At 43.0% G+C, this 25,655-nt stretch overlaps 1 protein-coding gene across 1 annotated transcript in view; it reads right to left on the bottom strand.

Moving 5' to 3' along the window:
* PXYLP1 (2-phosphoxylose phosphatase 1) overlaps positions 1 to 22,572 on the bottom strand; it is a 102,481-nt gene extending 79,909 nt beyond the window's left edge. Inside the window, exon 1 of the mRNA XM_073359962.1 lies at positions 22,368 to 22,572. The gene's annotated coding sequence lies outside the window, so the exon portion shown is untranslated. The remainder of the gene's footprint in view (positions 1 to 22,367) is intronic.
* Between the last annotated feature and the right edge of the window lie 3,083 nt (positions 22,573 to 25,655).

Consider the following 25,655-nt stretch of genomic DNA (forward strand, 5'->3'; position numbering starts at 1 on the left):
CACTCGGGAAGGGAGGAGGGTGGGCTGGAGGGGAAAAGATGGGGTGGGGTGAAGGAGAGAAGATGGGGAAGGAAAGAGGACAAGGACAAGAGCAGGGTGGGAGTGAGAGGGGGCAGTGAAACAGAGAAAAGGAGGTGTGAGGGGGTATGTGGGGTGGACGGGGATGCAGAGGGAGGCAGAAGTCCACAGGTGCAAGAGGATGTGGGGGGCACAGGGCTGTATAGGGACCTAATGGAGTGCAGCAATGTATGGAGGTGCATGGCTGTGGGAGGTGAGGGACACAGGGGTAGTGGCTCTGGGAGGTGGAGAGGACGCATGGGAGAGCGCTGTAAGGGGTACAGACTTGGGATGGGCATGTGTGGGGGGTAGGGTAGGGTGGGGTGGGATGGGACAGAGGAGGGATGCAGTGAGCAGGATTGGGGTGCAGGGCGGGTTGGAATGGGATGCAATGAGGGGGATACAGAGGGTGGGACAGGGAGAGATGCAGTGAGGGGATAGGGTGCGGGAGATGGGGGTGTAGCCCCATTCCCAGCACCTGGAGACGACGATACATACCTCCAACTCCTGGGTGCCAGCAACAGGGCGACACAGTGCGGTTCGCCACAGGACACGCGCTGCTGCTCGAGCCTAGCCACACGAGGAGCCTGAGAAGAGTGCCGGGAGAGGCACGCACCCCGCGCCCCCTCAACAGCTGCCTGCTGAGCACTCACGAGTCACACTAGTTCCTCACCTGCCCTGACCCAGCCAATGGGAGTTGTGCCTGCGGGTGGAGGGTGGGGGCAGCATGCAGACACACAAATGCGCACACACACACCAGCCCCTAAGGCTAGGAGCCAGACATGCCAACTGCTTCCCAACCTGGGAGTCGCATGGCACACCAGCTAGCAAGGAGTCTGCCAGCCCTGCTGCGCAGCACTGCAAACCAGACAGTCAACTGACTGGAGCCGCCAGAATCGCTTTTCCACTAGGTGTTCTGGTCCAAAACTGGACACCTGGTCACCCTATTCCTAGAATCTTCCATATGAACATGTGGAAAGTTGGAACCTTTCACAGCTCACGTGGAATCAAAATCTCACAGCCTCAAAAGTGACAGGAATGGGAAGTCCAGGACTGCCACAATCTTACATTTAAAGCTTCTCTGGAACTAATTTTAAGTGCTTAGCTTTCACTGGTAGCTGGACAGGTTTAAACTGCCTTTGACTCAGCCAATTTGGTGACCGAAGGGAGAGACAGTTGCTTTCCTAGAGAAAAGTTCATTCTAAATGCTTGGTGTAAGCCAAATACACAATACCTGAAAACTCAAAGTGAACATGTGTTTTAAAAATATGTTTATTCAGAATCTTCATTATGATAAAAAGCTGGCAAATGTCAAACTTTTAATTTTCTAAGACAAGTTATTTATCAAAATAGGAGTATGTTTTCTTGCAAGTTCGAGTCCAAGAAAACACACACAGCACAGACACCAGAAACTAGACTTTTTTAAAGTTGATTTTTTTAAATAATTACTTTAAGCTTTTTGATAAATAATAAAAACATAGACGAGCTTGTCACTGCTATAGTATCATCCTGAAGGATCATGCCATTTATTTATAAAAAAGAGGATACTATACTCATGGGGTGTACCAACCCCACACTGGGCCTCAGGGAGTTGAAGAGAGCCTGAAGGTGCAATCAGCCTCAGCCCACTACGCTTGCAGTAGGGGTCAGCCTGGAGGGAAGAAATAAGAGAAGAAAAGCCCAGCTCAATGGTGAGGCGATGGAGAGGGAACAGAACTCTTGAGCTAACTCTTCAGAAGTTAATATGCGGCTCCTTGTATAGGCACCGACTCCGGGGATGGAGCTACAGGCGCCAACTTTCCAATATGCCGGGGGGGGGGGGGTGCTCACTGCTCAACCCCTGGCTCTGTCAGAGGCCCTGCCCCCACTCCGCCCTTTCCCACCCCCTCCTCTGACCCTGCCATGCACTCACTCCCCCCGAGCCTCCTGCACACCATGAAACAGCTGGTGGGGAGGTGCGGGGAGGAGCTGATGAGGGGCTGCTGATGTATTACTGTGGCTTTTTGGCAATGTACTTTGGTAAATTCTGGCTCCTTCTCAGGCCCAGGTTGGCCACCCCTGAGCTGGCCCTATGAAGGATGGCTTGGCTGGAGCCAGAGCCTAATCAGAAACTGCCTTGAAGCTGTCTGGAAGAATGGATCAGCTTGGACTAGAGCCTAGCCAGAGCCTCCTTGGAGCAGAAAGGCATGGTGAAGAACCTTTTTGTTTCTTTCTGTTCCTCAACTAGCTTGGATCCCCTTTGTTTTGGCAGAAGAGTCAGCCAAGGAAGAGACGGTAAGAAATGTCTGCCTGCAGGGCCTGCTAAGAAGCAATCCAGGGATACAAAAGAGGATCTGAACAAACCCAGAGTAGAGGGCATGCCTGGATTCCCCTACTGGCCCTCCTAGGGCTGGTAGGTCCAAATGACTGAAGGTAGGCCAAACCAGATCTGGGGAAACCCAAGTTCAACCCACCTCTGAAGGGGTAGGATTAAAAGTGACCTGGCCAGAGGCCATGTCTCAGGAAGAGGAATCATAGAATATCAGGGTTGGAAGGGACCTCAGGAGGTCATCTAGTCCAACCCCCTGCTCAAAGCAGGACCAATCCCCAACTAAATCATCCCAGCCAGGACTTTGTCAAGCCTGACCTTAAAAACCTCAAAGGAAGGAGATTCCACCACCTCCCTAGGTAACACATTCCAGTGCTTCACCACCCTCCTAGTGAAAAGACGAGGAAGACTACCACAGGCCCAGAGCAGTTGGCGCCAAAGGAGGAGAGCCGTTATGCCAGCCCCAGCCTGCAGGTGAGTCACATGCTTAAAATACATACAAGGGTTATTCACATATGTCAGAAATATCAGCAACACCTTGAAGAAGACGTCCTGCATTAGCAATATGATACAGTAGTTGGATTTTATGCTGGAAAGATAAAATTACAGTGGGGACACTAGTTACATGGGAATTTGGTCAGATACTAGAGGTAACCTCTACTTTTCTTAAGAAAAACTTTCATTAGATTCATACTAAGTGTTTGAGACCTCAGTTTTAAGTCTCATCTGAAAGACCAAGTGCCAATGCAGATGCCACTATAAATGAGCATAAAAAAAAAAAAAAAAACCACACACACAACACATTTGCTTAAATTAATCCTAATCAACTTTGAGGTTTGAGCTGAAGTGTTCCAAAGTTTTGTTAACTGTAGAAGTTAATGGAAGTCTTTGGCTTACTACCAACATACAGTTTTCAAGTAGTAGACCAGCTTTTCAACACTGTAGCCTCTTTAGAAGATGGAGAGTACATTGCCCATTAGGGCTAGTTGAAGCGTTAAACTTTTTACTAGTGTGGCCCACACCATGAAAAGGAGAGTCTCAGTGCAAATGAATGGAGAGGTGGTCAATCGCATTCCATCCTACAGTTCCTACAGCAGTATTTTAGGTACAGTAACTCCTTGCTTAACATTGTAGTTATGTTCTTGAAAAATGCTACTTTACGTGAAATGGTATTAAGTGAATCCAATTTCCCCATAAGAATTAATGTAAATGGGGGGGTGAGGGAGGGATTCCAGGCAAATTTTTTCACCAGACAAAAAACTATATTTAGACAGATAGATAGATATACACAGTATAAGTTTTAAACAAACAATTTAATACTGTACAGAGCAATGATGATTGTGAAGCTTGGTTGAGGTGGTGAAGTCAGAGAGTGGAAGAGGGTGGGATATTTCCCAAGGAATACCTTACTGCTAAATGATGAACTAGCACTCGGTTGAGCCCTCAAGAGTTAACACATTGTTGTTAATGTAGCCTCACACTCTGCAAGGCAGCATGAATGGAGGGAGGGGAGACACCATGGCAGAGAAAGAGACAGAGACACACACCCTGTATGACAGAGAGAGAGAGAGACATGCACTGCCCCTTTAAGTACGCTGACCCCACTCTAAGTATACTGCCTTTTTAAGTAAATCAGCAAGTTGAGACAGCAGCTGCTGTCAGCAAGCTCCCTCCATCCTGAGCCCTGTCGTCTCCCCCCCTGCTCTGTGGAAATGGGGTAAAGGAGTGGGGGGCAGGGGCAGGGGAAAACCCTGAATTGAGCACCCCTCTTCCCTCCTCCTTCTTGCATAGCAAGCAGGAGGCTCCCAGGAGCAGCTCCAAGGCAGAGGACGGGAGAAGCACACGGCAGTGGCGGGAGGGACAGCTGAACTGCCCAGCAATTGATAGCCTGCTGGGCGAGTGGCTGCCACACAGGGAACTTACGGGAGATGATGGGGGGGCTTTCGGTCCACCCTGGTTCCAAGCCCCCACCAGCTAGCTCCAACAGGCTGCTCTTTCTGCAAGCAGTGGATAAAGCAGGCAACTGGCAAACAATGTTATAAGGGAACATTGCCCAAGTTTAAATGAGCACATTCTCTAATTGATCAGCGACATAACAATGAAACATTAACCAGGACGACTTTAAGTGAGAAGTTACTGTAAAAGTAATATTAAGAACATATTTATGTAACGCTATCTGTCTACAGTGCAAGAAGTGTTCTTGGGCGGGGTGGGGTGGAGGAGGAAAGTTAGTCAAACTACTTTTACTCTTCGTTTCTTCTCCTTCTTCCATCTGGAAATAAAGAGAAATCTCCTTATGACCAGCATGCTCTCACGCACCAGCAGCAAGTGCTCTGCAGACCAATCTAGGAACTACTAAGAGAGTCTATTCTGGAAACTGACAGAGACCAGAGTAGTTAGGAGAGTTAAAAATCTTGTTCCAAGTAATGGTGGTATACAGCTCATGATAGCACAATGAAAGGACTTTGCATCTTTTAGGGGTGCAGTGTGAAAGCAGATGAGGGAAGAACAAGTTTTATATATTGGCACTGATTGTCACATTCCTTTTTTTTTCCTAAATGTATTTCTTTTGTAAGCAAATCCTAGTTTTCTTAAGCCTACTGGACACAAAACTTTTAATAAGCCTGGTCTCAACACAGTGATGCAGAACTGCACATCAAAGATGACAGTCATGACTGATACACTTAACTATAGATGCAGTGCTATAATAACCTTGGGCTATACTTAGTGTGCTTTCCAGTACTGAAGTCTGGCTAATTTTGTAGCCACAGGTCTCCTCATTTTTGGAATTGCCTTGACTTAAGTCAGCCCCTTAACAGTTTTACATAACTGCGGATTTGAGAAAATATTCCCATCACTATAAAAAATTGGATACACAAGAAGCTTCAAACCAGAGATGTGGTAAAACCATAAAGACTAAAGATGGACTGTTAAAAGTACAGCAACAAGAAAACATCTTCTTATCTCAGTAATGGGTTTTTTTTGTTACAAAGAAACAACCCTAGAGACTCGTTAAAAATAATTTTAAAAAATTATGGGGACTGTGAAATAGCTTGAAATAGTCATTAAATATCTGGATTCTTGCACTCATATCATACATGTGGTAGTGATACCCATATAATAAACTTCACCTCTATATGAGGAATTGCATATAATATTCATTTGACCATCTCACCCGTACTCTGCCCATTAATTCATCTCTGTAAGGATTATTAATATTACATGCTTCTGGCAGCTTAAAACAGCAACATTTTTAAAAAATTTCAAGTGCCTCGAGGATGTGTCTCTCTCATATTACAAACAAGTCTAAACATTACTTAAACAAAAACAAAAACAAGCTAGTCACTTGAATAGTGAAACATTACTTTGGACAGACAATCCACTACTACTTATGGTAAGTATAGCCATTAGAGACCATCAATAAATTCAGCTGTTTCAGCATAATCAATGATCCCTAAAGACAGACATTTGAGAAGAAAATTAATATCTGCTAATTTTTAGTAACAGGAAATTATAGAGACAGGACACAAGGTACTAGGTAGTTTTTCTAGATCTGCCTATGGGAGTGAGCGTTTCTCCTCTGTTACTGCAGCTATTGCATATATGTCATGCCACAAGAGTTTCACAAACGTTCTCAATGGTGGTGACTGCACCGTGATTTTATTTTCTAGGCTCTGCACTACCTCCCCAAAAGCCTTCCCTTGCTACTAATCTAAGATAATATCAAATAGAGTGCTCAGGGGAAGGTGATTAATTCGTTTTTTTTTTTTTTTTCAGAATTGTCTCCACTTCAGAGGAATAATGTTAAGACAACTTGATGTCTCACCCTGCCTTTCTAGGAGTATGGCAATATCCTTATTGCAATTATTCTACCTCCTTCAGTATTATATTTATAAAGACCTGAAACACATCTGTCAGGACAAAAAAATAACAGATCCTTGCACTGAGGATCTTACAAAAGTCTAAATTAGCCATGATAGGAAACAAAGGGTGGGAGAAAGACAAAGAGGATTCCATCCAAAAGAGATTATGAGTTGCACTTATTGTTTCATCTGTCTTATTAGCTCCTTTTTATTTTAGATAAAATAAATATATTGAACTTGGAAAATATTTGGACAAAATGCCAGGGTGGAGGTCAACTTTGAAATCCTTGTATTCTGTAGACTAGTTCAAGTATTTACTCTTCATATTAGTTCCTTTATTTACATCTGCAATCATGTCTTCTATGGCGTTCAGAAACAAATCTAAAATTGCTTCTGCATAATTCTGTTCTTTACCATTGATGTAAGGAAGGCAGGTATTGTCATGCACCTATACCCATAGGACTTCTCAATTCTTCCAATGGAGTACTGCAGCCATAAGTCTGGATCTGAATAACTGATTTCTCTAATTATGAATTTGTTTGCCCTTTCCACGAGGCCTCTGAATTTCCAATTATACTCATGCTGATGATCCTTCCCATCAGATGGCCTATAACAAAACCCTATCAAATGGATTGCCTTTGTCTCTAATTTGCACCAGATAATTCTATCCCCATCTAAGGTCCTTGATCTCTGTCATTTATGTTACAAAACATAAATCCACCCTTCTAATCTGGTATCTTCTGTAGAGTGTGTGGCCAGGACTACAATAAAAAGTAGGTCGACCCAGCTATGTTGTGCAGGGGTGTGAAAAATTCACAACCTGGAGTGATGTGGTAAAACTGATCTAATCCCCAGGACAGACTACGCTAGGTCAATGAAAGAATTATTCTGTCGACATAGCTACCACTTCTTGGGGAGGTGGATTAACTGTCTACAGTTAATGGAAGAACCCCTCCTGTCGTTGTACTGTCTACACTGACGCATTGCAGCTGTCGTGTAGACACAGCCTGTGTAACTCTAGGTAGTTTAAAACCCACATAGTTGCTTAGCCGCCACCCCCCACTCTTCCCCAATTCAACTTAGAATTCTGTCTTTATGCTTATATGCAATTTGTATATCAAATAGCCAATTATCTAGGATATGTATCTCAATATCAAGATCATCTATAATACAAAATTTATTTATTTTACAGTATTTTCCATTTACATGGTTCTTCAGCAGGACAGTTGCAAGCGGAAAAGATGGTGAGGGAGCCTTGAGATTGCTGTGTATAACAGAACTGTTATTATGCATTTATTCTAAGTCTGTGTTTGTTATAGTTTTTGTTATGACTACAAGCATTAAACCAGATCAAAGCAGTTTTATTTTTGCAGCAGCTGATCAAGAATAGAAGATCACCAAGAAGTAACTGATGATGGAATGTGACGTATCTGGGTTATCTTGCTATGCTTATTTCTATATCTGTGCATAGAAGCTTGTGCACAAAAATACAGGAGCAACGGTGCATGATACAGTAGATTTATTGACTTTTTTCAATTTAGAGTTTACAGATGCATGGTAAAAAAGCAATTGCATATGTACCTTGTTTTGTGGCTCTGTTTATAGTTAGCTTCCGTTATTCTGATGTTTCCAATCAAGTTAAATTCATCCCTTGGCTTCAATGGACTTAATCCCAATTTACACCAAAGTAATAGTAAAATTTGGCTCTTCATACACTAATGGATACCATTTCATTATATTTTTCAGCAGTAACTAAGAACCATAGCTTCAGAAAATGATCTACAGATGTAATATCTCTAAGCCATTTCAGATTTTCAAGTTTTGGACACTCAAGTTTAAAAAATTAACATTTCTTATAGTCCCGTTAGTTAAGAAAAACAAACAAAAAGCTTAGCCAATATGATAAATAAGTAATACCATTTTAAGCTACTTACCAGTACACCTTTACTAAACAAAAGGAAGACTTTAGTATCACTACAGACCTATCTATGGGGGAATTTTTTCAGAAAAATTTCTTGCATTACGTGTCTGTCATCATACCATATGACAAAATTGAACAATATATTTACTGTAAATCTTTGAATTTCCAAAGACATACTATTATTTCTTTAACATCTGTTAAGGAAAAAAATATACAGTATCTTGCCACTTGTTGCAATCCTTTTATTGCAGATGACAAAAATTAAACCATTATCCACACTCCTTGCATTCAACAAAGAAAAGAAAACAGCAAAAGATCTACTACCAGTGCATTAAGTACAAGGAAACGTTGTATCCACGTGTGCTTCTGTCATAAATATAAAGGAAAGGGTAACCACCTTTCTGTATACAGTGCTATAAAATCCCTCCTGGCCAGAGGCAACATCCTGTTACCTGTGAAGGGTTAAGAAGCTCAGCTAACCTGGCTGACGCCTGACCCTAAGGACCAATAAGGGGACAAGATACTTTCAAATCTTGGGGGAAGGAAGGCTTTTGTTTGTGTTCTTTGTTTACCTGGTTGATCTCTCTCGGGACTGAGAGAGGCCAGACAGAAATCCATCTTCTCCGACCCATCCTAATCCAAGTCTCCAATATTGCAACCAGTATAAGTAAGCCAGGCAAGGCAGATTAGTTTATCTTTTGTTTTGTGGGAATTTTCCCTGTGTTAAGAGGGAGGTTTATTCTTGTTTTCTATAACTTTAAGGTTTTGCCCAGAGGGGGATCCTCTGTGTTTTGAATCTGAATACCCTGTAAAATATCTTCTATCCTGCTTTTACAAAGATGATTTTTACCCCTCCCCCCACCCTTTTTTTTTTTTTTTAAGAACCTGACTGATTTTTCCATTGTTTCAAGATCCAGGGATTTGGGTCTTTGATGATTTTGTAACAAATTGGTTAGGATATTATTCTCAAGCCTCCCCAGGAAAGGGGGTGTGTAGGTCTTGGGGGGATATTTTGGGGGAAGACGTCTCCGAGCAGTCTCTTTCCCTGTTCTTTGTTTAAAATGCTTGGTGGTGGCAGCATACTGTTCAAGGACAAGGCAAAGTTTGTACCTTGGGGAAGTTTTGAACCTCAGCTGGTAAGAATAAGCTTAGGGGGTCTTTCATGCAGGTCCCCACATCTGTACCCTAGAGTTCAGAGTGTGGAAGGAACCCTGACAGTTTCACTAGCACTTTAACTTAAAAGAAGCCAAGTACTTTTTGCTACTCTCTTCATACTCCTCTGCCTACCCCCAATATGCTGTTAAATTTACATTTCAGCCTATTGGGGGTATTCATTTTATGCTAAACCAGTCACAAACCTGTACAAATGACTATGCTTTAAAAAAACCTCAAAGGATTCTGCACATTTTTAGGTTTTCAAAATGAAGACTGAGAAACTAGATCACTGCAGCAAAAAAACACTTGCAAACTGCTGCTATAAAATTTCTGTAAATGGAGAAGTTGCTATTAAGACTTATATGGGTTCAAGTTTAAGACAAAATGAGAATTTTAGAATACATTTTACAATGGAAAAGAAGATGCTGGACCACAGATTACATTGTACATTAAACCCCTCCTCCCCCCGCCAGTAGATTACTTTATAATCAAACCTGTCAAATGATGAAGCTTAACAGTTTTCAAATAACTTTTGATCATAAACAAATCCTTTAGTTTTAGACTTTGTGGCATGCCCCCATTAAAAGTACTATACAGCTATGCCAGAAACTATTACTATAATATTAGAAAGTGTCGTGCAACCTTAACAACCCTCCCCTCCCATTTTCACATGCTCTTAATTTGCTGAACCATTGCTTTTTGGAGCTCTGGATGTGGAAGGAAGTAAAAATACATTTCTGCTTTAATTTTTTTTTTTTTAAATTGAGCATCACTTTCTTAATAAAGCTACTTCAAAATTAATTTGGAACTTGAAAGGAGGCAGAGAAGTAGTAATGGCCCCATGCACTCTGCTTGACTGACTGCAAACATCCCAGAATATACACATTTAATTAAATTATAATAATGCACCAGTGGATATGGAATGACTGAGGCCTGGTCTATACTACAGAGTTAAGTCGATGTAAGGCAGCTTACGTCAACCTAACTCTGTAAGCATTTACACTGCAATGGTGCTCCTGCCAATATAAGTCGGCCACTACACCAACTTAATAACTCCATCTCCATGAGAGGCATAGCACTTAGATGAGTGCAGTTAGGTTGACATAGTGTCAATGTAGACACTGTATTGACTGTTCCAGTTGTCATCCCCTGGTGGCTGTCAGCCCTGGTTGGCGGGGCTCTCACTGTCAGTGCCCCACAATGCCTCACACTGACAGCTGGCTCAAGTGCTCCTGGTAAGGATCTGCACCACCAACAGAAGGAGCTAGTTTGGACATACAAAATCAATTTAATTACTGCGGTGGCTGTACATCAACGTAACTTAATTCTGCAGCATACACATGCCCTGATACGTTCAAATCTTAAGTGGCTGCCATACACTCAGAACTGTACCTCCATGCCTTCTAAGAGCTTAACAGTGTAAACAGACAACACACAGTTCACAAACAGTGGATGCTCAGAAAACATTATGACCTCAAAAAAGTTGCAGGCTGGGGCACGGGAAGGCTGATTTTTTTTTTAAACACTTTTGAATTGCTGAAAGACCTCCCTCATGATGTGGATTATTATTCCGCCTCGACACAGGCAGACACACACACCCCCTCATCTGCAGTTTCCTTATCTAATCCTTTTCATGCATATTCTGCCTTCCATTACTCCAATTGCCCTACATTCTCTTCTACAGAAAATACAGTATTCCTCCCCGTCCCCACTCTCCTCCCCACATCATCACTGGAGATGTGTCTTGCAGGGATCCAGCCAGAATTAACTGGTGATCAAGTCACAGACTCAGGTCAAAGTATGGTGCCCAGTCATGAATTTTGGAGACAAAAATCTTTAGCTTGTCTGGAATAATCACATCTTGCAGACTTCTCTGCAAGCACCATGTCTAACACTTGAATTAGTAGTAGTATGAAGGAATACATTTCTTTTTGCTTATCTAGTTTGTAATAAAAGTTACAGATTGTCCTCATCTTGCAGAAAGTCAATGTGACTTGTGCTCTTAAGTCGTTTAGGCTTTTTTGAACTCCTATGTGATCCTGTATCTCTAGCTGTTCTCCACCTGTTCTGTATCACAACCTACATATCACACCTTATATGGCAGCTAGGGTTGGAGATGTATCCATTGTTATCGTACACAAAACCACCCTGTTTTGGTGTATTGTTCCTCAATCACAGAATCTATGCATTTGCGGAGAGTCCAGTTAGCCTTTAATGTCTCAAGGTGTAATTGACAAAACTCTTCTGTCCACTCACCAGATTAGCCTGGAACTTCCCTACCACTTTAAGCCAAACCTTGCATCCAGTCATCTAGCTGAATTTCCCTTCCGATGAAGTGAGCTGTAGCTCACGAAAGCTTATGCTCAAATAAACTGGTTAGTCTCTAAGGTGCCACAAGTACTCCTTTTCTTTTTGTGAATACAGACTAACACAGCTGCTACTCTGAAACCTTTCCCTTCATTGGCAACAAGCTTAAAATCCTATAGCATCCAACCATTACAGTTCATCTGATTCTCACTAACCCCTAAATAAAACAATTTTCTTCTGCAGTTGTTGTCACTAAGGTTTTCACCATACTTTTATACTTAATTTTACTGAGGTGCTTCCTGTGGTAAATACAGGAAATATCACAGCACAAAGTGTTAACCAGTAAAAATAAAAATTATCTACGCTCTGTACTTCCCAGGTTGGATTTCTGGTTCCCATCTTCAGCTTTGTTTTGTGGTCCTACTCTTACTACGGCGGCTGCTCCCTCTCCTTGAATGATGGATAGATAAGTGATCAGGAGACCCATCACTTTTATCTATGCTGTGATGTCACAGAGCTGAGGTAAAACTTTGAAGCAGTTAAGTGCCAGAACTGCTTCCTGCCCCCTCTATCCAAAAGAGCTGGGCAAGTGTGGCTCTCCATCCCATCAGACTGTGCTCACCCTTCTTTCCCTCAGCTATTTTTTTTTTACATCTATTGTGATTTATTATTGCATTAGTATCAATTTTTACAGTTTTAAAGCATCTATGATTTCTGCCAGAAATGGACATAACTAACTTCCAGCATTTCAGGATTTATTTTTTCAGTGCAACTTTTACGTGCTGACTGTGTAGATTCCCTTCCCACAAAGACACTTCAGGTAATTCGGTAAAATCTTGCCGCAGCAGTTACAGGTCTCTAGCTTCATGATCACAATACCCAGCGAACAGGGGTTCAGCTGCTATTGATGGGCAGCAGCATATATTGAAGCCACACTCCCATCTCAGCTCTGCAGGAACACAGCTAAGACTCTGTTTAGAAAGTTTAGCTTCCTCCCACCTGACATTGGGCTAGTGGTGCATTAGGAGCAGGCAGGGTCTTCTGTTTTCTTCAACCCAGAGTTTCACTGGAGATTTATCTGGAGCATGTAGTGGGGACAGAGTTCAGTGATGATTCCACTCCATAGCTATAGAGAATGACACATTTTCTTGGGGGAATGGCAATGGAACAGCATGTGTGACTTTAAAGCAGGTTGAGCCCCACGACAGTACAACAAGCAAAGCTGTGGAAATAGCATGGGATCTTTCAATTAAAGGCTATTAGACAACGTATGCACTAGCAGGTAGATTGATGGTTGGATAGTCCACCTGAATTTTTACTCCTTCTGACTTCTAAATGCTTTCCTATGCAAACTCAATGTTTGCACAATAGTTTGTGTTTTGTTTTTTCCACTTATTTCTAAGAAATTCCTTTCAGGAATCATAGGCCAGATTGCCATACCAGGAATGTCTGTCAAAACATTAAGCAGAAATTCAAGTAGCATGAAACAGAAGTCCGAATACATGGGGAACGTAAGCCAGCCCAAGAAAAGAAATGTGAAGAAAGTCAAATGAAGCAAATATGGTAAAAATTAGTGTTGGTATTAGTTTGTCCCTTTAAAATAATCATTAACAATACAGAATACAATACAGCCTCTGTATCTCACTCATAAGAGAACATCAATGGAAAAAGATCACCACAGGACAATGTTCTACTGCATAAATACTCCTGGTTTGTTGTGCAATTTATCGAAACAGATGCTGAGACAAAGCCATAGGTTTTATTTTCAAAACAGGACAGTAATCCTATGACAAATTTCTGTGATGCTGACTTTATTCCTATTATATCATCTGATTAATGCAGTTTTGAAAACTGTATCTAACAGATGGGTCATCTGAGTAATGTTTACTCACTGCAGCATTATTGAATATCTTCTTTTCTGATTGGCTCAGAAAACAAACGTAATTATTTCAGCTCAAAAAATTAGTTATTTTAAAGCATCTCTACATGTCTTCTTGTTTAAGTAATCTTACTTCTTGTTGCCTGAAATTTTGTTTTGTTTAAATCAAAATAAATCAAAATTTAAATCAACTTGCCACCAATCTGATTCTGAATCCTATTTATGCCCTAAGCGTCAGATGCTGCTTTGAGCATGAACAAGCCTCTACCTCCTGTGTCTGTTCAATCTAATTGCCTGGCACATATTTCATATTTCATTACTATACAGCACAATGAAAATATCTTTGCTCCTTAAAATCAACCAATTAAATTTAAAATATATGCTGTATATTAAAATACCATCAGATATATATAAGATATGTACCAAGATATCAACTCCAACACTACAAGTCTCATCTTTCATCACCTCCTCTGCATATGCCTCAATTTCTTCCCTGAGTGAGACGAAAATCAAGGTATCAGGCAGCCGTAATCAAATATCACATGACACTTCACACAAAAAAGGAATGCTAACCCCTGAGTGCTGCCAAATTCCAAACTAAGATCCTGATACTGCAAAGAGAATCATATGAATGCTCCTGCATGGAGTTTCACTGACTTGAATTAAACTGAGGCCCAGGTACTTACAATCAGCCTATCTGGAGTACCCTGTGCAGTTTTAAAAGAAAGTATTCATAATTTTCTGCCCTTAACTGTTGTGTAGTGTTATAGTGTTCACTAAGGAGTCACTGTTTCACCACATAGATGGCAGATGAAGTAATTCATAATTTAGAGAGCATTTGGTATCTTTCCGGATAGAAGGGATTATATACATTTTTATATAAATTTAAGTCATTATCACCCTGTTACTGACCTTATGATTGACTGCTTTAATTTATACTTGCCACCTCCATGTAATTTATACCTACACTTACTTCTTTAAGGCATTTCAGGATACATTTTGTCTGAAAGATGCTACACAGAAAAAGCCATACTGTAAAATGAGATTTAGTAGATAATCTCCATGGTATTTCAATATAATTACCAGGTCCCTCTCAAAATATCTGCAAGTAGAAATTCCATGGTTTAAAGTCTCCACATAGACTTTTGGTATTCCTAAAATGTCATACAGATTTTAAGCATTTTTTTTTTTAAAAGAGAAAGGTTTCTAGCCAAGCTACAGTATTTTTATAAATAACCTTTTGAATGTGAATCAACGCAGCGCTACTGTCTTACTGGCTCCATCATCACTAATTCATGATTAGTCATGACTGAAAACTGTATTCAAACTTCTGGAGTGGTTTTGAACACAGCCAGCAAACATGGACACAGCCAAACCCTGGTCAAAACTTCTCTCCAACGATAATTTAAGAAACTGGGGTGTTTGAGGTGTTAAGATTTTTCTTTTAAACAGACACTTCAGAGTCTTTGAATACTGTTTTGAAAATAGTCTAGCGGCGTCCACACTTGGTAACAAAATGTACTCAAAACCATTCATTAGAGCACCATGCCATTTTTCTCATACCCTAGTTTCCAAACCCATCCTGTATCACGTACAAAAGGCTCCATCCATTTTGTCCTCCCACAAATCTGCGTACACCCCTTTATCAGATTCCCCACCTCCCCAAACACTAGCAGTTGCAGATGTTTGGTGTAGTAGTCGGTTATGGTGGGAGAGGCTAGTTTTGCTGTTAACAGAAGGATGATAAAGGGAGTGTCGCAAAGTATTGTCCTAGGCCAGGGGTTCTCAACCTTTTTCTGAGGCCCCCCAACATGCTCTAAAAACTCCACAGCCCACCAGTGCCACAACAACTGGTTTTCTGCATATAAAAGCCAGGGCCGGCATCAGAGTAGCAAGCAGGGCAATTGTCTGGAGCCCCACGCCACAGGGCCCCACCAAAGCTAAGTTACTCAGGCTTTGGCTTCAGCCGCAGGTGGCAGGACTCATGGTCCTGGGCTTCAGCCCCAGGTGGTGGGGCTTCAGCCTTCTGCCCTGGGCCCCAGCGAGTCTAATGCTGGCCCCGCTTGGAGGACCCTCTTAAACCTGCTTGGGCCCCCAAAGGGGCCCTGGACCCCCTGGTTGAGAATCACAGGACAAAAGTAAGTTTCCAGTGCTTGGTCTATGATGACAGGTTTCAGAGTAACAGCCGTGTTAGTCTGTATTTGCAAAAAGAAAAGGAGTACTTGTGGCACCTTAGAGACTAAGGTGCCACAAGTATTCCTGGTCTATGATGTACAGTGTTTGTGGTAGGGTATGTGGGGGAAGAGTAGAGGATATATAATGTTAGGTTGGTTAACTTTTCATTTCTTTGCTTTTGTGATTTAGTGTCTGGTAGGTTGTGAGTGTATCAACCCTAATTGCTTCTTAACAAAGCTGTTTGTGTATTCATTGTCTAGCTTTTTGTAACACTACAGTTAGGGTGGGAACTTGTGTTGGAGGCAGAAGCGCAGCAGCTAATGGAGAAGATTTTCTCCATTTCTCCATCCGTAGCTGTGCAGAAAACCTTGTGTGTCAACAACTTCAAAGGAAGCCCCTCTCTACCATGTGATAAAGTGACAGGAAAGGTAGCTCCTGACAGGGAAGATTTTGTGGGCCCAGCCTCCATCACTCAGATCTGCTTGCTCTTTTGTGTAAGATTTCAATAATAATGTAAACAGCTGCTAAAAAACAAGCCTAAATCCAATAAAAAAAGCCTTCCCACTGCACCATATCTACTCAGAGCATCCACCTCCTGCCAAGTTTTGTGCAGATGGACAATCTTGTTTTAAAAAGAAAAAGTCAACAACAAAAAGTCAGATCGACACAGAAAAATGTCAGACAGTCCCATTTCAAAGACCTCCTATTAAAAATTTACGAAGAAAAACCAGACAAGAGCTGCAGAGAAAATTCAAAGGGCTTAAAATGTTATACCAATTGGTCACCTACTTTTACAAAAAGAAAAAAAACAAAAAGCAGGAATTTATGGCCCATGTTAAGACCATTCTAGAATGTAACCCTAATTATGGAGGTATTGCCATAGGCACCTTTGTAGCAAATCAGACTCCCTCTATTTGGGGAGGAGATGGTCTAGCAGAAACTCTCTAGGAGACAAGGAGCTGTGCCTACTTTTATATTGCCTGTTCTAAAAATTAAAGTAGTGTTTTACTAATGCTGAGTTTACACAAAATATTTAAATGACTACAATTAAAAACCACTACGATAAGGTTAATATGATTTATCCTTCTGTGCTACTTTTAGTCACCTTTTCGAAAAGAGATTAAAATTAAGAAGCTTTTCCTTTTCATTCCACTCACACCCACCCACTACAAATTCTGTCTGCTTTAATCCTCCTTCCACAGATGTCAAAACAGGACATCAGTATTAAAACTACTCATTGCCAAAATCTGTTAGTCTAGCATCCCATTATTCTTGTAATGCTGGCACAATAACTTTATTATAATGCGTGACAGTTCATGCAGCTACTCAATGCTGGATCCACTTGCTCCAGAGATTTTTTTCTCCACCTATAAAGAATTATAGCATAAATATTCTTAAAAGGTGACGTTTTGGATGAAAATAGGTGCTTGTCCCTTAATCGGCAGTAACAAGGTCATCCCCTTGATCATTCTGTTTTCATAGCACTTACATAAAGTGATTAGCCAAGAGTTCAGTCTTCAGACAGCCATGGTTATGAACATCTCTTTTAACCCTCTCTTTTCTCCCACTTTTGAAGGAACTCACATTTTACTGAAATTAAGAGGCAAAAATTCTGTAAAACTAGGGCCCTACCAAATTCACGGCCACAAAAAACATGTCACAGACCGTGAAATCTGGTCTTGTGTGTGCTTTTACCCTATACTATACGGATTTCCCAAGGGAGACCAGTATTTCTCAAATTGGGGGTCCTGACCCAAAAGAGAGTTGCAGGGAGGTTGCAAGGTTACTTTAGGAGGATCGTGGTATTGCCACCCTTACTTCTGTGCTGCCTTCAGAGTTGGACGGCCAGAGAGCGGTGGCTGCTGGCCAGGTGCCCAGCTCTGAAAGCAGCGCCCCACCAGTAGCAGCACAGAAGTAAGGGTGGTAATACTATGCCACGCCACCCTTACTTCTGTGCTGCTGCCTTCAAAGCTGAGTGGCCGGAGAGCAGCAGCTGCTGACTAAAGGCCCCATTCTGCAGGCAGCAGCACATAAGTAAGGATGGCAATACTATACCATGCCATCCTTACTTCTGCAGTGCTGCTGGCGGCGGCTCTGCCTTCAAAGCAGGGCTCCCGGCCAGAAGTCGCCACTCTCCAACTGCCCAGCTCAGAAGCCAGAATCCTCACCAGCAGCAGTGCAGAAATAAGGGTAGCAGTATCACAACCCACTCCCTACAATAACCTTGTGACACCCCCGCACCCACAACTCCTTTTTGGGTCAGGACTGCTACAACTACAACACCACGAAATTTCAGATTTAAATAGCCGAAGTCATGAAATTTACTTTTTAAAAAATCCTCTGATCGTGAAATTGACCAAAATGGACCGTGAATTTGGTAGGGCCCGATGTAAAACTGCTACGTTCTATAAAGGACCCAGTATATGCACAACATAAGAAATTTCAAGGGAGATTCAATAAAAATCAAAAAGTCTTTTCTAAACAAAAAAAAAAATTAGGATGAAGTTTCTGTACACTGAAAAAAAGTGGACTTTCCTTAAATACATTAAAGGCAGCGAACTTCACAAAGATTGAATTTTTTTTAAAAATTGACACCTGACATACTACACCACTTAAAAACATATCATAGCTAATGGTATGTTGTGATGTTATCTGATTAAATTATGACCATATAGATCATTGTTGCAGCCACTATTATATATTTGCAGCAAATATTGTACATAGGTTGTAGAGTGAGGCGTCTATGAAAAGGTTATGACTTGCTGGTTCTGATTATGCTATCTGTATACATGTATCATTTTGTATGTGAAGTTATAAGTATTGGCTCTACACTTGGATTTCAATTGTTTGTAACACCCACAAGGTAACACCCAGCACATCTTGGAGGGACTGTTCAAATTAAGTGGCTCATCAAGAAATACTTGGTTGATAATGGATTATGGGAGACACCCATCTATACCGAGTGGACTGTCATGCAAATGTGCTGTCTGGAATGTAGGTAATGGCTTCCTGCAATGACTAAGGGAAATGGGGCATGAACATGTGACTTGCCCATGTGACTCCGAACTCCATCTTGTAATTTTCCACAGTAAGAACAATGGGATGCCCTCCATGTGGCAAAAGCTATAAAAGGTCCTGGGAACATCTCCATTGTGTTTTCAATCCTGCTTCTTACCTCTGGAGGAACTTTGCTACAGACTGAAGCTCTGAACAATGGACTGAATGCCCCATCCAAGCTGTGAATGTACTCCAGAGACTTGACCTAAGCCAGCAGTTTATTCCATCACTGCTGCAAGTCAGAGCCAAGAACTTTGCCATTACTGTATGTAATTGATTCCTTTAACCAATTTTAACTCTCATCTTTCTTTCTTTTTATAAATAAACCTTTAGATTTTAGTTAATAAGAACTAGCTGTAGCGTGAATTTGGGTAAGATCTGAAACATTCGTTAAACTGGGAGGTAATGTGTCCGATCCTTTGGGATTGGTAGAACCTTTTCTTTTATATGATGAAATAAGATTTACAGAAATTTTCATCATATTTGATGTGGGTACCTGGATGGAGGCTTGAGGCTGGATCACTTTAAGGGAACTGTGTTGTTTGGACTTCTGAGTAACCAGTAAGGTAATAAAGAAGCAGTTTTATGCTGGTTTGGTAAATGCAGGTATTGGAATATCCACCAGCTTTATGGGGACTGTCTGCCCCATTCTTTGCAGTTCACCCTAATTGAGTGACCACAGTTGGCTCCCCATTAGGACCCCAGTCACATACGTATACACTGAAAATGGTGCAACGCTTCAAAATACACACTACCTATGCCAACAGGAAGCATTCTCTCATTTGTGCAGGTAATTCACCTCCCCATAACAAACTTCTGGCTATAACTAACAAATGGCTTGGATCCCAAAGGGCTCATTATACCCAGGGTGTACTGTACCTACATGCATAAAATTAAGATTTCCAGGATTGAGGCCTAAGTGTCCAGCTAGCCATTGGCTGGCTAATTTCTTAGAGGCATCATGGCACAAGTGGGTCTTGAGAAAGAATTTAAAAGGAGAGTGGAGCCACTCTCTTATAAATCAGTTCAGGGAGGACTATTCCATGCGCTAAGGATAGTATGGAAGAAAGCACAGACACTTGTGAGGGAAGCAGACAAATCAAGTGTCAAGGTGGAGAGGGGGCAATTCTGTCTAGCCTTTGCCATTTTGAGGGATTATTCTATTTTTTACTATTAATATTACTTATTATTTATTTAGCCATTTTAAAAAAGTTACTTGCCTGGGATGCTGCCACCAATAGACCATTCAGACTGGCAAGTGACAAGCTAGGGGTAAAATTTTCAGTCACCTAGGTGACTTAGGCTCCTAATTCCGATTTAGATGCTTAGAAGCTTAACTTCTAATCAGCAAATTTTAGGGTACAATTTTCAAAAATACCTAAGGAATTGTCTATAAAGAAGTTTTACTAGTTATACCTCCCTGCACATTTATTCTGCAAAAAGAACAGGAGTACTTGCCGCACCCTAGAGACTAACATTTATTTGAGCATAAGCTTTCGTGGGCTACAGCCCACTTCATCGGATGCATGCAGTGGAAAATACAGTAGGACGATTTTATATACACAGAGAACATGAAACAATGGGTGTTACCATACATACTATAACGAGAGTGATCAGTTAAGGAGACAGGTTTCAGAGTAACAGCCGTGTTAGTCTGTATTCGCAAAAAGAAAAGGAGTACTTGTGGCACCTTAGAGACTGACCAATTTATTTGAGCATGAGCTTTCGTGAGCTACAGCTAAGGTGCCACAAGTACTCCTTTTCTATCAGTTAAGGTGAGCTATTACCAGCAGGAGAGGGAAAAAAAAACCTTTTGTAGTGATAATCAAGGTGGGCCATTTCCAGCAGTTGACAAGAATGTGTGAGGAACAGTGGGGGGGTGAAAGGGGGGTGAATATACATGGGGAAATAGTTTATAACTGATCAGTCTCATTATAGTGTGTACGGTAACACTCATTGTTTCATGTTCTCTGTGTATATAAAATCATGCTACTGTATTTTCCACTGCATGCATCCGATGAAGTGAGCTGTAGCCCACGAAAGCTTATGCTCAAATAAATTTGCTAGTCTCTAAGGTGCCACCAGTACTCCTATTCTTTTTGCGGATACAGACTAACACAGCTGCTACTCTGAAACATTTATTCTGGTAAGAGTAACTTTTTTCGGTTTACTTTTTACCCCACCACAAGGAACAGACTGAACTGAAAAAAAGCCATTCTCATCCCAAAGTTAGTGTCCACAAAGGGAGGTCATACCAGGATAACCATCTAGGTGTAAAGTCACGCTTTAGATTATACTGACAAACTTTCCCATGCAGACAAAGCCAATGGGTAAAATGACTTTGGGTATGTCTACACAGTCCACAGAAGCAAACCTCCCAGCCTGGGCTGAGAGACTCCAGCTAGTAGGGCTTGTAGCTTAATGGCATTCTAAAAATAGCTGCACAGACAGCTCTGAATTTGCTGCTCTGGTCCCAGCTCCACACCCAGCCACAACTTCAAAGCGCTGTCTACACTGGCTACCACAAGCCCAAGACTGGGAATACAAACTGGGACAGGGACGACTGCTGCCGGTGGCTGTACAGACATAGCCTTAGGAATTTAGGGGGCTAAATCTCATTGGCTAATCCACAATTTAAAAAAAAACATGCGCTCTCACCTTTTGTTAGCTAACACATGGTAACAAAGGGAAATCCTAGCAAGGAGATGGCAGTTTGTAGTTTTTAGATGTGTTGGCAGGTTGAGATAAACTCTGCATCAGCTGGCATGAGTGAAAGCTACAAACTGCCTTGTCTTCCTTATGTCAAGGTAAGAACACACATTTTCCCGAGTGAAGACAAGGCCACTAAACCTCAATGGGCTGTCACAGCTTAATCTTCAATGCCAAAAGGGAGGAGTTTGTTGGGGGGGGGGGGTCGTTTGCGTTACTGCAGGATAGCTTTGAGGCTGTAAACACCTTGTTCGGTAGCTCTGTAATTTCTGAAAATCTCACCCCATCTCTTTGCGCTGGGGATGTCGCTGGAGAGCCGCTGCACTGTTGTTATTAATTAATGGAGAGCAGCACCTACGGGACCCTTTGCGAACCAGACCCCGCCGCGCCAGCCGCTCCCAGTCCAGGCTGCTGGAGACTCATCCGAGCCGGAGCGCGGCTATCGACTGCCCCTAACGGGACTGGGCTACGCGGGCGCCCCAGGCTGGCGCCGGGCGAGCTGCCCAGCACTGGGGGAAGTGACACTACCCCTAGAGGGAGCGCCGGGCGCAGCCCGAGCCCACCCCGGAGGAGGAGGAGGAAGAAGAGCAGGGGCCGCCCCGCCCCACACTCCAGCCCAGCTGCTCTGGCCGGGACCCCGGGAGCGGAGGAGCCCAGCGGGTCACACACCGCGGTGGCTCCCGCCAGGCAAAGCAGAGGGCAAGGGGAGCTCGGCGGCGGCGGCCGGAGCGGGTGCGGGGAAGGGTCCGCGCGGAGCTGGGTGCCCAGCAGCGGTGGTGCCCGGGAGGGGGGCGCGGAGCCGCGGGTGCCCGCTGGGGAAGAGGCTGCCCGGAGCAGGACGCGCGGTGGCTGCGCTGCCCGGGGAGCCCGGCGCGGGGGAAGGGGGCTCCCGGGGGCGGCGCTGCCCGGCGCGGGGAAAGGGGTGGCGGCTCCTACCTCCTCCGCGGCTGCCGTCTGCTCCGCTCAGCTCCTCCGCCCGGGGCTGGAGCCGGAACCCGCCGCCTCCTGCTGCTGCCGCCAAGCGACAGCCCCAACTCGGACTCCACAGAGCGGATCAAGTTCTGCCGAGCGCCGCCTCCTGCCCCGCTCCCACACGCGGAGCTCCCTGGGGCCCAGCACGACAGCCGCCAGCGCCACCTGCCGCCGCAACCGGGAGGCTGCAGCTTGGGCTCCCTCCTCCCCCGAACGGGGAGCGGCGCGGTGACCCCTCCGGCTCAGCCGCGCTGCCCACAACCGGGGTTCCGCGCTGAGCCACGCCGCTCTCCTCCGTGTGACCCCAGACGCTCAATAGGTGCGGGGCAGAAGGGAGCCCGGGTTTAGGGCTGGGCTCTCCTCCCAGCGCGGGCACTGCCTCCCCGAGTGAGTGACCCCAGGCAAATCAACCCCTGCCCGTGCCTCAGTTTCCCATCTGCACAGAGGAGGGGATATGGTTTGTATTCTAGTGTCACCCAGAGGCCCCGCTCAGGATTGAGCCCTGGGCGTTGGGACAGGCCACAGGATGAGCTCACTCGTGCTTGAGACTTCACCAGTGTCATGATGCATAACATATAGAATCTGAAACTTCTCTGTTTTTCCTTGAATTGGTGAAGATCAAAAGCTAGAGCTAGGTTTAATAGTACCTTGAATACATACCTACCGATCAATGTATTGTTCTTACTACCTCCTATTGCTCCCAAGATTTAGGTGTATGGTGATTAATTCCTTGTATAAGAAAACAAACTATAGTTGAGCACCATGTGCAAAAATACTGATAAACTCTGTCATTACAGGTTTCAGAGTGGTAGCCGTGTTAGTCTGTATCAGCAAAAACAAAAAGGAGTCCTTACGGCACCTTACAGACTAACAAATTTATTTGGGCATAAGCTTTCATGGGCTAAAACCCACTTCATCAGATACATAGAGTGAAAAATACAGGAAGCAGTATATATATACACAGCACATGAAAAGATGGGAGTTACCTTTCCAAGTGGGGTGGGGTCAGTGCTAAGGAGGCCAATTCAGTTAAGGTGGAAGTGGCCTATTCTGTTGAAATGGCCGACATCCACCTTGATTGCATTGGCCTCGTTAGCACTACAAAAGTAATTTTCCCTCTCTTGATATTCACCCCTTCTTGTCAACTTGAAAATAGGCCACTTCCACCTTAATCAAATTGGCCTCCTTAGCACTGACCCCCCCCATATATATACACTGTTTACTGTATTTTTCACTCCATTCATCTGATGATGTGGGCTTTAGCCCACAAAAGCTTACGCCCAAATAAATTTGTTAGTCTTTACGGTGCCAAAAGGAGTCCTCCTTGTTTTTGTCATCACAGTTGCCTTCCTGAGATCTACTGTTGAGATCTGGCATGTCTTTTCAGGGTTGCCCTTTTAAGAAAGACAGATTTCAGTTACAGACAGAGGCACACGGTTGAAATTTCCAATAAAAGATAAAATTGAGTTGGACTCCTTATTTCATAACTCTATGAACTACTTGGAGACATTGATAATCTATAACCCTCAACTATTAAAACAGTCTTTTTCCATAGTAGAAGATTGTTCTACACCATCATAGTCCCACATTTTCTCCTAAAGTCTGTTCTTTTGAGTAAACCTTTTTTTTTTTTTTAATGTCTGGAACTATTAAACTAAATTGTACAGATTTTTGTAATCTTGGTGTAAAACCTACTCCCTTCTTTGACTCATATTTAGGTATATAAGCTACATTTAAAAAGTTGAATAGTTCTGCTTAGTGACACAAATTAAATTTAACAGTTACAAGGTGTATAACAGGGATTGGACACCAGCTGTTGACTATCAAAAGAAAAAGCAAACACAATACATTCAGGTCTGTAGTATTAACTCTGGGGCCCAATCCTGCAAATATTACCGAGAACAGTCAAACTGTCATGACTCATCTCATTGATTAAACCATGGTAGTAAGTGCTTTCGAGGAGAGTTACATCCCCATCTGGGCCTAGAATTAAATATAATTCACAAAGGATTTGGCAGTTAGGAACTCCCAATCTGTTCTCTAACTAATGAAAAGGATTTAATTTCCTTCACAGAATCCTTTTGCTCTGGAGAATAACACATTTCTCTGTGCACACAAAAGAATTTGTAATTTTCTTGGAGTTAAAGACATTGGGTTATTTACACTATACCATAGTATGTGGGAGGCAAACTCCACTCTCACCCTGAATCCAGGGCATGTTGACTACAGCTCAGGACTCTACTCCAGCATACAGCCTGGAATAGTGGCCACAGACCCACTTTATCACGTCTAATAAATTTTCATTCAACTGGACCTACATACTTGCAGATCCTATGGCCCGTTTCCCAGTCTATATCCAAAGCCCCTATGGCCCTATAGGTCTTTGTAGGTGTAGCAGAACTATTCTTTTCATTACACAGGAACCACTCTGCTAGCAACACCACCAGGTATCCTTGAATCAGGGTGAATTGCAACCATTGTACAAGTTTTTGTGCAGTAACTTAAAACTTTAGCAGACTCTTACTGGTGTGCATGTGGAAACAAAACCTGTCAACAGGCCCATTAACTGAATCCAAATTCTTGCTAACGCAAGGCATTATGCATTGGGTCAAAATGGAGAGGATGCTATGAAATTGCCTACAATGTCATGTGGCCCATCTGCCTCTGCTGGTAGCAAGTATCAGTACACTAGATGGGGAGGGCTCTGTGTTACCACCGTGAATTCTTTCCCGGGAGTCTGGCTGGTGATTCTTGCTGACCTGCTTGGGGTCTAACTGCTTGCGATATTTGGGAAGTAATTTTCCCCTATGTCAGATCGGCAGAAACCCTGGAGGCTTTTCACTTTTATCTGCAGCATGGGGCATGGATCACTTGCTGATCTGAACTAGAGTAAATGGTGGAGCCTCTGTAACTTGAAGGCTTTAAATCACGGTTTGAGGACTTCAGTACCTCAGCCAGAAGTTATGGGTCTATACAGGAGTGGATGTGTGAGGTTCTGTGACTTGCAATGTGCAGGAGGTGAGACTTGATCACAATGGTCCCTTCAGGTTTTAAAGTCTATGAGTCTAAAATACTCTGATATTTCCCTATCTGACTTCTGTCCAAGGTTCGACAGGCAGACCTGCAAATAGGAAATTATAGGTTACTGAGAGACCCAGCCCTGTCAGGTATTAAAACAGCCTCCTCCCTCTGGAGGAAGGGTGGAACTAGTTTCATGGTTTAATTAGTTTTCAAGGTACTGCTTGATACGAA

The sequence above is a fragment of the Lepidochelys kempii genome, chromosome 9 (genome assembly GCF_965140265.1).
Source record: "Lepidochelys kempii isolate rLepKem1 chromosome 9, rLepKem1.hap2, whole genome shotgun sequence".
Lineage (NCBI taxonomy): Eukaryota > Metazoa > Chordata > Testudines > Cheloniidae > Lepidochelys > Lepidochelys kempii.